The following is a 10,654-nucleotide window of genomic DNA, read 5'->3' on the forward strand; positions in this document are numbered from 1 at the left end:
AAGAATAAACAATTTCTGAACAGGCAAATCAGTAATAAAGAAACCAAATGAAATATCTTCAATTTTGAAGTTAAAAGAAATATCCAGCTTTCTTTCTTTTTTTTTTTTAAAGATTGATATCACACCAAAAAATCTGACAAAAGGCACATTCCCAAAACAAATGAGTTAATGTTTCATCCGAATTATGACAAAATGAGCAAAAAGGGTCAACACTGATCTTCTACTTAATCAGAGCTGAATTAGTTGGATAACACTTATGTAACAGTTTTAAAGATACCTCTCTCACTTTATTGGAAATTTAAAAAAAACTTGCTTGGTAATAACCATACCTTTTCCATACCTTTAAAACAGTGACTTACGTTTGAAACATATATTCCAGTTATTCCATATATAACATTTATGAGGGGAAAAGTTGTGCTTATATAGCCAAGGACCAACATAAAAGTAAGTGTTGATGAAAATGAGAAAGTTTCTTTTGTCTAAATCTGGTATTTCCTCCCGTTCTGCAAAGACATGAATTTGCACGTACTGCCTTTCTTGCCTCTGATTGGCTAGAAAGGCTCTTCCGCGATTGGCTACTTCAGTCTTTATTTATTTTTATGTATTTTGTTTATTTGTATTTATTATTATCTTTATTTGACTTGATCTGGGGCGTTTACTCATTTCCAAGGCAGGCTGTCAATAGTTTTTTTTTTTTTTTTTTTTTTTAGAACGTTCAGTTGGAACTTTGGGGGTGGGCGGGGTGGGGGACGTAATTTGACGTGATGACGTAATTTTCATAAAGGTTAAATACAAACCAAACCTTCCAATGGGTGGGGCAGCACGTTGGTTAAGTGGTCTAAGCTCATTGCTCACTGAGCGGATGTCGCGGGTTCGCGCCCGGGGTGAGGATGTGTGTGAATGTGAATGGGAATCCCTATGGTTAGACGTACTGGAGGCGTAGTGGTGGGAAAGCCCACTGCGTCACCTGATCGGCATAGTGCCCAGGGTGCGTAATGGAAGTGCATGGGGCTAACGGCTCTGTCGAGGTGGTTGGTAGGGTGATAGAGTTGCTCATGTGCGGAAGTACGTATCCATCCCTGGATCCAGTGCTGTGCAGGCCGGGCGGCGTAGCGTGGCCGGTATGTGGGATGCGTGCCAGTACGTCGGCGCCAGGGGCCACACGTCAAAGGGGGTGGGGCCAATGAGCTCATGTTGAGGTTGGCTGGTAGGGAGACAAGGGTTCACCCGCCCCTGGAGGCGTGGCGACTCCAAGTAGGGGTTAGTGCGTGCGTGCGTGGGTGGGTGAGCATGGGTGAGGGTCACTGCGCTGGCGTGCTGTCCTTTTGGGTGTGTCATCCACATTCTATATAGAATGTGCACGGTGAGAATGCTTTTTTTTTTTTTTTTTCAATGCTGTGCAGAGAGTATGTTGAGAGTATGCCTTGAGAGTATGTTCAAACCAAATAAATTATATTAAATTATAAATAAAAATTTATTTATTAAATAATTAAATTAATTTAAATAATTAAATTAAATAATAAATTATTAATTATATTATGTTAAATTTATGATGATATTATATTTATAATTATATTACATTTATAATTATATTATAATTATATTATATTAAATTTATAATTATATTAAATAATTATTTTCTATCTTTTTCCTTTTTTAATAGACATATAACAATATCTATAGCTTGTAGAAATTGACATTTCATGTTATTTGACATATTATGACTGACATAAATGCCAAGTTGTCAATAATTTTTAGGGTAAATATTAAAGCAATATTTCTTGTAAGTTTAAGTTTGATTAATTGTGCAGCTCTAGTTTTAGCTCAATCCAAAGTACTCTATTAAACTGGGAAACATTTGCAAAACGGAGGGATACCTTTATTTCATGGATGCACCACCACAGGGATTCACATATTCAGTCATTTTTACACTGTTTTGTAGAGGGACCCTCTGTTTGTTTTCTTCATGGAGTGGGCCCTGCAGGTGCCAGCTTATGGAACCGTTGGCAGTGTGCCCAAGGCCACAGACAGTCTGCCCGGCAGGTGTCCGCACAGCTGTTAGCCGCTGGTCCGCTGTTAGCCCCGGGTTCGCTGTTAGCAGTTGGTCCGCTGTTAGCCCCTGGTTCGCTGTTAGCCGTTGGTCCGCTGTTAGCTGCACTACCTAACTGAGAAGAAACAAAAGAAGTGATAAGAAGACCGAAAATGACCTAGTGTGTGTGTGTATGTAGCAAGTAGGGTAAACAACGCAGATGTGCCTGACCAAAGATAATTTGAAAAAGAAAACAAGAGCTTCTGAAGGTGATAGAAATCATTAGATAATTTCTGCCAGTGGAAAAACAGCCCGAACCTTCTAGAAGAATGGGAAAAAGGGTAGAAAAGCTTGTCGGTTCTTCTCCGGAGAACCGACCCGTGTGTTTACTTCATGAAGAAACCCATGGAAAAGGCTGCTGAAGACGGGCTGACTCAACTCTTCTTTTTTGACTCCAAGTGTGAGTTTTTGTTTTTTTTTTTACTTCTATTAGGAACGGGACTTAGTATTAAGTTACGGTGAATCAGTATTAGAATATAGTGATTTGGTCTTATTTTGACGGACGGGTTTTCCACGTCAGTTGAACCTCCACAAGGAAGGAAACAGAAACAAATGTAAACACACTGAAAAAAGGGAAAGGGAGGGTTGTTCACTTTTCAAATATGTACTTGGCATATACAGCACAATTGAATTCATAACATATACAACACAATTTAATTCTATTCTTCCTCCTAGCATATGTCAGTCATGTTGACTTCTTACAAACACTCCTGGGCTCCTGCTTTAGGAGGAAAACCTCATCTGCAGTCGGACATTTTTTCGCTGGGACTCTAAGAATAATGCTGCTTTGCACCACTCTTTACAAGGTAAGGATGAATTCAATCTTATGCAACGTTATTCAGAATTACTTTATGCACTGTTTTCACAGAGCCAAGCTGTTCTATGCTATTAGCACCGAGCAACATGAATATGTCAGTGTCAATGCTAAGGTTAGCTTAAGTTACCACTTACGTTAGCTACACGACTGTTGGCGAGTATTATTTTATATGCGGTCATATTTATTGAAATGTACACACGGCGTATGTTTTGTGTCGACTTCAGTCTAAAGTGTGTGCTTTCAAGAGGGTTATTGACAACTGAGCTTTGTTTAGTGGGGCAGAGGCAGTTGTAAGCGGTGCAGTGGCTTGGCCTGGCAGAGGAGAGCTAACATGATGGTTCTCGGTAAACATCGTTCTTTACATTTACATTACGGCTAAAATTTCCTCAGGGGGTCAAACGAGTGGCCATTTTTGTCAAAAGAAAGTTGTAAGAAATGCATAGAACTGTGTTGAAATAATGCTAATCCATTTGTGCACAGACTACTGATATTATTTGACCGTGGAACCTATATTTTCATAAATATTGGATTTTAATAGCAGGTGTAGGTGAAAACTTTTGCTGGTGGACGGACGTGACATTACCCATGATGATCTGGTCAGTACCAGTACTTCATTAGTAATAAACTTACGGACTTACTATTGCTAATTCTCTTCTTATTCATACATGTTAGTATTGTGGATCTAAAACAATAACAGCTGACACAAACACACTAAATGTGTCTAAAAGAATAGAATATTTGTTTTTCAGGTAAATTCAGTTCAAATATAACTTGGCCATTTGTGACATGAAAATATAGCATTAATTGTGATGAAATTGGACATTTTTGAGCTGAAAACATAGTTCATATGACCATCAACATGTTGAACAGAACTGAAATCCTGTACATTTGCAGAACTTGCATTTACCAACACAAAGTTCCTTTGGGGATTCACTTATATTGATTTCTTATGCACATTATTCATATGCAACATTATTTTATATGCGGTCATATTTATTGAAATGTACACACAGCGTGTGTTTTGTGTCGACTTCAGTCTAAAGTGCAGTAGGGACGAGATCTCACTGTGGCCTGTGGCACCGCTGCCAGAGGTGCCGGTGGCTGTGGTTCACTGTTTCTGGTGCCAGTGGTTTATTTCCAGTGCCTGTGGTACCACTGCCACTGTTCTATCGGTACAGAACAGTTTACAAAGGCTAGCGCATCATACGACTATACGGACGTTCAAGCCAGGGATGAAGTACATCTGTTTGTTGGTTATGGAATGGGAGTCAGGCTAATGATGCAGACGTAAGTTTGTTCGTGAATATAGACCAGACTTTGTTGAAACAGGTACTTTTGAGATTGAGTGAAACGGACATTTTTTCAACTGAAATTTCGTTAAATTAAGATTTTTTTTTTTTTTTTTTTTTTAAGATACGACTTTTTCCCCTCAATATTATTACTTTTATTCCCAATATATCACGACTTTATTCTCGTAAAATTACGACTTTTTGTTTTCGACTTCATTCTCATGAAAATACAGGTTTCATCTTCATATTTTACGACCTTATTCTCGTCGTGACAAGTGCTTTTGTTTTCTTATGTGGCCCTAATATGCCGTTGTAGTCAACAGGTTCTTCCAGTGTGGAATATTTAGCTGATTTCTGGTTTTCCAGTGGAGGACGATTGTCTTCTTGGCGACAGTTAGGGCTGTGAATAATATTGTTTTAGTCAGTGTAATGGTCTATTAGGGGGTGGAGGATGGGTTAAAAAAAAAAAAGAAAAGAAAAAGAAACGTTTATTGGTACAGTGTTGAAACATGTTCACTGGGCTTAGGATAGCGACCCTGAAATGTGGCTGCCAGCTCGGCCAGACTGTTTAAAACGGATGCATATGTCCGAGTGAGAGAATGTGGTGGACGAAGACATGAAATAAACATATCAATTCACTAGAATCCCGTTTAAAGCTTGTTGACATTTCATACAAAGGTTAGCGCCAACACTGTTTGATTAGGGTTTCTACTTTTGACAGTTCTAGTTCAGTTATCTGTACATCATCAACATTCATGGCACCCTCTCTCTCTCTCTCTCTCTCTCACACTCTCTCTCTCTCTTTCTTTTACTCCAACTGGTCAAGGCAGACGGCCATCCTCTAGGACTCAGGGTCTGCTCCAGGTTTCTGCTGTTAAAAGGTAATTTTTCCTTCCACTGTCACCAGCCCCAAGTGTTTGTTCCTGGAGAATTCTTTTGGGTTTGTGTAAATTGGCTTGAGCGTCTGGTTTCGACCGGCTCTATTTGTAAAGTGTCATGAGATAACTTTTGTTGTGATTTGGCCCTATATAAATAAAATTTGATTGGATTTGACCAGTATCAATTATTTCAAATTTATTGCGTTGCTTCTGTTTTCTTCTTCTTGTCATGCGCTCAGCCATTGCTTATACCTTGTTCTTTTCATGACACACCGCTCCTTATTCCCCCTCAAACATTTTCCATTGCATATCTGTGACACTGGATTGTATTAGGATTATACAGGCCCCAGTTTTCCCAAAAGGTTTTATTATCACGTTTTCTTTAAAGGGTTGCCAAAAAATAGTGGGAAGAATATGACCGTGCAATATCACCGTGCAAACACAACAACGAAGTCAGTGTTTATATGTGAATCTGTTTGCGCAAGTACACCTTCTGCTGGTAATGAGTTGGAACTCCTCTATGTAGCACTGACATGGTTCAAAACACCGGTCCGAACAAGGTGCTTCCTTAGCTCACAGTCCAATGTAACTGATAGAAACCCCTGGCACCGCACCATGGCACCTGGCACTGAGCTGTAGAGGGTGCAGAGGGTGTACTTGCGCAAACAGATTCACATATTATAAGCACTGACTTCGTTGTTGTGTTTGCACTGTGATTGTCGTATTCTTCCGTGCCTGTGTCCGCACCTGTATACACTTCCATCCTAAACACAAAGCAGAGTCGATGCTGGCAGAGGCTGAATATGGGACGGAGAAAGGGTAACATATACTTTATAGTTGTATTTTACCTGTAAATATTATTTATTATATTAGCTGTAAATACTATGTATATATGTGGTGTGTGTGTGTGTGTCAAGGTTATAATAGTTTTGGATTTTTCATTATAGTTTTGTTTTATTTAGTTTTGACTTTTTTTTTCTCTAATTCAGTTAGTTTTAATTGGTTTTTAGAGCAGAGGAGCTCTGTCTACAACTACACAGAAAGTAAACAGAGACTGTCACACAGGATAAAAATGACAAGAAATAATTAAAAAATAACAAGGAATAACATGTATACGGAATAATCTAGACAAACAAAAATGTTTGAGCACATGAAAAATAGTTGAAAGTTTATTTCTGTAATCTCATAATATTTTAAGTTTTTTTTTTTTTTTTTTTTTTTTTTTGCTATATCACACTAATGATAATTAATGGCTAGATACTGAAAATTGAGTTCTTCCTAGAAAAATGTGCAAAAATAATTGACAAAAGAGACATTTTCTGATATCCTTTTATTGCAAAAAAACAACAACAAAAGAAACCCTTAAAGAAATCTAGGCAGCCTGTTCTAATGGTAGTCTTAAAAGGATTAATTATACTCTTGAAATTAACACCACACCTAGACCTGAGAACAGCTGCACAACTGCTGAATTTCAGCCTGAAAGCTCCGGCCAAGTAGTATTTTAATACTTGGAATCATGGATGTGTGTTAAACATTAACATGCAGGACATGAGTGAAGTAAACAGTAGTTGATGTTGCTTAAAGCTGGACCTGTTTCTATCCCTGCAGGTCTGAGAACACATGTCAACATGACCAACTTCGGGGAGATCCTGAAAGAGATCGGGGAGTTCAACGTATTCCAGAAGCGACTACTGGGTGCGTTATGTATGTCCAGTATGTTCATGGGTTTTGATGTGATAGGCCTGGTGTTTCTAAGCAGGAGCTACCCACATCACTGCAACACCGACTGGATCTTGGAGCGCGGGCCTAACCTGACAGCTGACAGACTAAAAAATCTGACTATTCCCATGAACAAGGATGGGACGTTTGACAGCTGTGAGATGTTCACTCCTGTGGATTTGGATTTGGCAGCCATTGAAACATATGGGCTCATCACCACAACAGTGTGTATCAGTGGATCTGTTTTTGAGGAAACCCAAGGTGCCTCCACCATCGTGACAGAGGTGAGCGTCTGGGAACTTTGGTTCATGCTGATTCATGAAGGAATAAATCAATGCTGGGGTTTGATCAGAAAGTGTTTGTGCATCAGCTTATTCTTCTCTATTCTATGAGGTCAAATTAACCTAAGTGCTGACATTTTACTGTAGATAATATCATGTAGTACATGTTTTAGGACTTTCAAACAGATGAGGTGAAGTGATGCAAAGTTCACCAGGCCGTTGTTTTGAATAGTTTTGCACCTGACCAGACACTGCAGCGGAGTCCAAAACAAAATGCCTCGCTCAGTTTATTAACAGGTAACAGGATGTTCTTACTCTGGTTATCTCAAAAGTTACATGTTTATCTGATGTACTGTATTATTTAACTATCAGATCTTCTTGTTGTTGACAGTTACAGGTGTACTGAGTAAAACGATCAGCAAAATAAGCCAAAAAAGTGAGAAAACATAGTGAGCAAAATCACCATACCAATAAAAATTCACATTTATTTCACAGAATTGTTTGTTTAAATGGCTGTTTTCAGAGTTTTAAGCTAAACTCTTACATTTCCCTCAAAATCCACATGGGGGGGCCAATGGATAAAGGATCAACAAACTGCCAAGTCCCACAATAACTGGGTCAGTCGATCACTTGTAGTTGTAGTACCTGATTTTGTGAATTGCTGCAAATTTAAGGGCAACTTCAGCTTTAAGTCTTCTTTTTATATGTGCACATACATCTAATATGAAAATAAGTTTTAAATGGGGGGATAAAATCACAACACAAACCCATATCACACCCTGTAATTTTACTGGTGCATATTTTGCCTCCATTAACCCTCAAAGAGCCAAACAGTCACTGGCAACCAAAATCATCTACTGAACTAAAATATATAATAACTTCTGAACCACTAAACCTATCAATGCATTGAAATAATTCAGGTAAAATACAGTTTTTCATATTTTCATGGTCATCAGATATGACCCATTTGGACATTCAGAGGCTCTTTACCGTGGAAACACTGTCATCTTCTACAACAGGGGTGTCGAACTCATTTTAGTTCAGTTCCACATTCAGCTAAATTTGATCTGCAGTGGGCCAAACCAGTAAAATAATAACATAGTGTTATGGAAAAATATTACTCTACTAATTCGTCTTCAATTAAGAAGGATAAGTTCAAACGTTCAGTGTCAAAGAAATCCCTTTATTTGGAGCTCCATAGAAAGAGATACCACTCAGACAAAAGACTGAGACAGTCTGAACCCAAAAATACCAATCACACTGTAGTCTTCTGTCTCCCACGAGAAAATTATGATGTGTCGAAAGTGTTTTGGTTAGTGTCAGGAACTTAGAGATAAGACCACTGTGAGAAATGTTGGTTTGGCCTTCTACTCTGGACAAAACACAAAAGAGGTCCAAACTGCTCTACAGGGTGTTTCAAAAAAAAGAATACACTCAGAAAAATGCCTAAAAAATGAAAGTTCCATAAGTTTCAGAGAATATCTATACGGTTATTGATAGACCAAGGTCTCATGCTTTCATTACCACAATGGCAGGTATCAGCCATACCACGTGAGTGAGCATGGTCCTTGTACTTAATTGGGATAGAAAATGGCTTGCGCACAGATATGAGAGGGATAAAACAAGATCAGACACCACAATTGGAAAGCTTAGGCAGGTGCTTTAATGCTGTGTAATTTACAAGAAAATTCAGTTAACCCTTTGTCTTCCAGAAGCCTCCAAACTTTGCACCCAGGCTGTGCCTTCCTTCACTCAAACAGCAAGTCCTTGCACGTCTGGTTCTGATCGTAGTCCATGCCAAAGAACGCAGGCACACACAGTTCAGTCTTCTACGTGGCCACCATTTCTTCCCCCGATCTTACCCCACTTGACTTTTTCTTGTGGGGCCATCTGAAGTCAAAGGTCTACGTCACTCCGCCAAGAAACCTGGATGACCTGCAGGATCGTATTGAAGCTGAAGTAACTCTTTTGAGGCAGGATGGTGGAAGGATAAGGCGTGCGGTTTATGACATGTTAAGGAGGGCAGAGCTGTGCCTGCGAAGAAATGGTGGCCACGTAGAAGACTGAACTGTGTGTGCCTGCGTTCTTTGGCATGGACTACGATCAGAACCAGACGTGCAAGGACTTGCTGTTTGAGTGAAGGAAGGCACAGCCTGGGTGCAAAGTTTGGAGACTTCTGGAAGACAAAGGGTTAACTGAATTTTCTTGTAAATTACACAGCATTAAAGCACCTGCCTAAGCTTTCCAATTGTGGTGTCTGATCTTGTTTTATCCCTCTCATATCTGTGCGCAAGCCATTTTCTATCCCAATTAAGTACAAGGACCATGCTCACTCACGTGGTATGGCTGATACCTGCCATTGTGGTAATGAAAGCATGAGACCTTGGTCTATCAATAACCGTATAGATATTTTCTGAAACTTATGGAACTTTCATTTTTTAGGCATTTTTCTGAGCGTATACTTTTTTTGGAAACACCCTGTATAATACACAGTGACATGAATATATCTGAAATAGAGTTAGAAGCCTATATGATATATGAAATATATGAAAATATATATGAATATATATGGATATAAGTAATTTTGCCATTACAGAATCATAGTATGTTTGTAGTGATGCTGTACTGTGAGGGCAGCCTATCTCTAAAAATTCAACTTTGATCTTTGTGGCAATGCATTTTCTGGCTAATCCAAGAGAGTTCTGAGAGCAATTTTGGTTGAGAGAAGGATTTTATGTTCAACCAATAACGTAATGTCCTAATTTGAAAAAAAAAAAAAGGATTTTATAATCATTATAAGTTGTCGGACAAATGTAGTGGAGTAAAAAAAAAAAGCAATATTTGCATCTGAGATGTAGTGGAATAGAAGTACACTCACAAATGCACCTTACTCGTACCAGGTGTACCTTTTAATATGGCCACTGAAAGTACATGCTGTTGCCATATCCCATTTGCTGCGATGTTTGACATTGTTTTGGTATGGATATTCTTCTGCATCCCACTGGTACAACAACAGATTATTTGGGTTACTCTTGCCTTTTTATTATCTTGAACCAACCTGGCTGTCCTCGTCTGACCTGCAGCAACAGGTCAACAAGGTGTTTTGGCCTCAGAACTGCTCCTTATATTTTACATGCATTGAGCTGCTGCCATGTGATTGACATGTGTTAACATTCAGTTGAACATGTGTATGTAATATAGTGAGCACTGAGTGTGTAGAGTAACAGAAGACTGAAATACTCAAGTACAAGTAGGTACTATAGAAGGTGCGGGACTAGAGTTTAAGTTCCTTCAGTGTCTTGTTCTATTCTGTCATCTGTGATCTTAACTCAGCATAGTATGTTAAACACCACCATCTAGTGGACGAGTAAAGTCATTACAGCTTTAAAAATCGCACTTATTCTTAAATAAAATCTCTTTAAAGGGGTTATATTTTGCAAAACCTACTTTTATTAGTCTTTTGTACATTTATTTGTGTATTTGGGGACCCTAATAGCTCAAAAAGAATGAATTTGAACCCTCCAGGTGCTGCAAAGCTATCTTTATATTAATTTTGGCAAAAATCGAGTGGATTTCTACAA

Source organism: Sphaeramia orbicularis, chromosome 4, assembly GCF_902148855.1.
Source record: "Sphaeramia orbicularis chromosome 4, fSphaOr1.1, whole genome shotgun sequence".
Taxonomy (NCBI): domain Eukaryota; kingdom Metazoa; phylum Chordata; class Actinopteri; order Kurtiformes; family Apogonidae; genus Sphaeramia; species Sphaeramia orbicularis.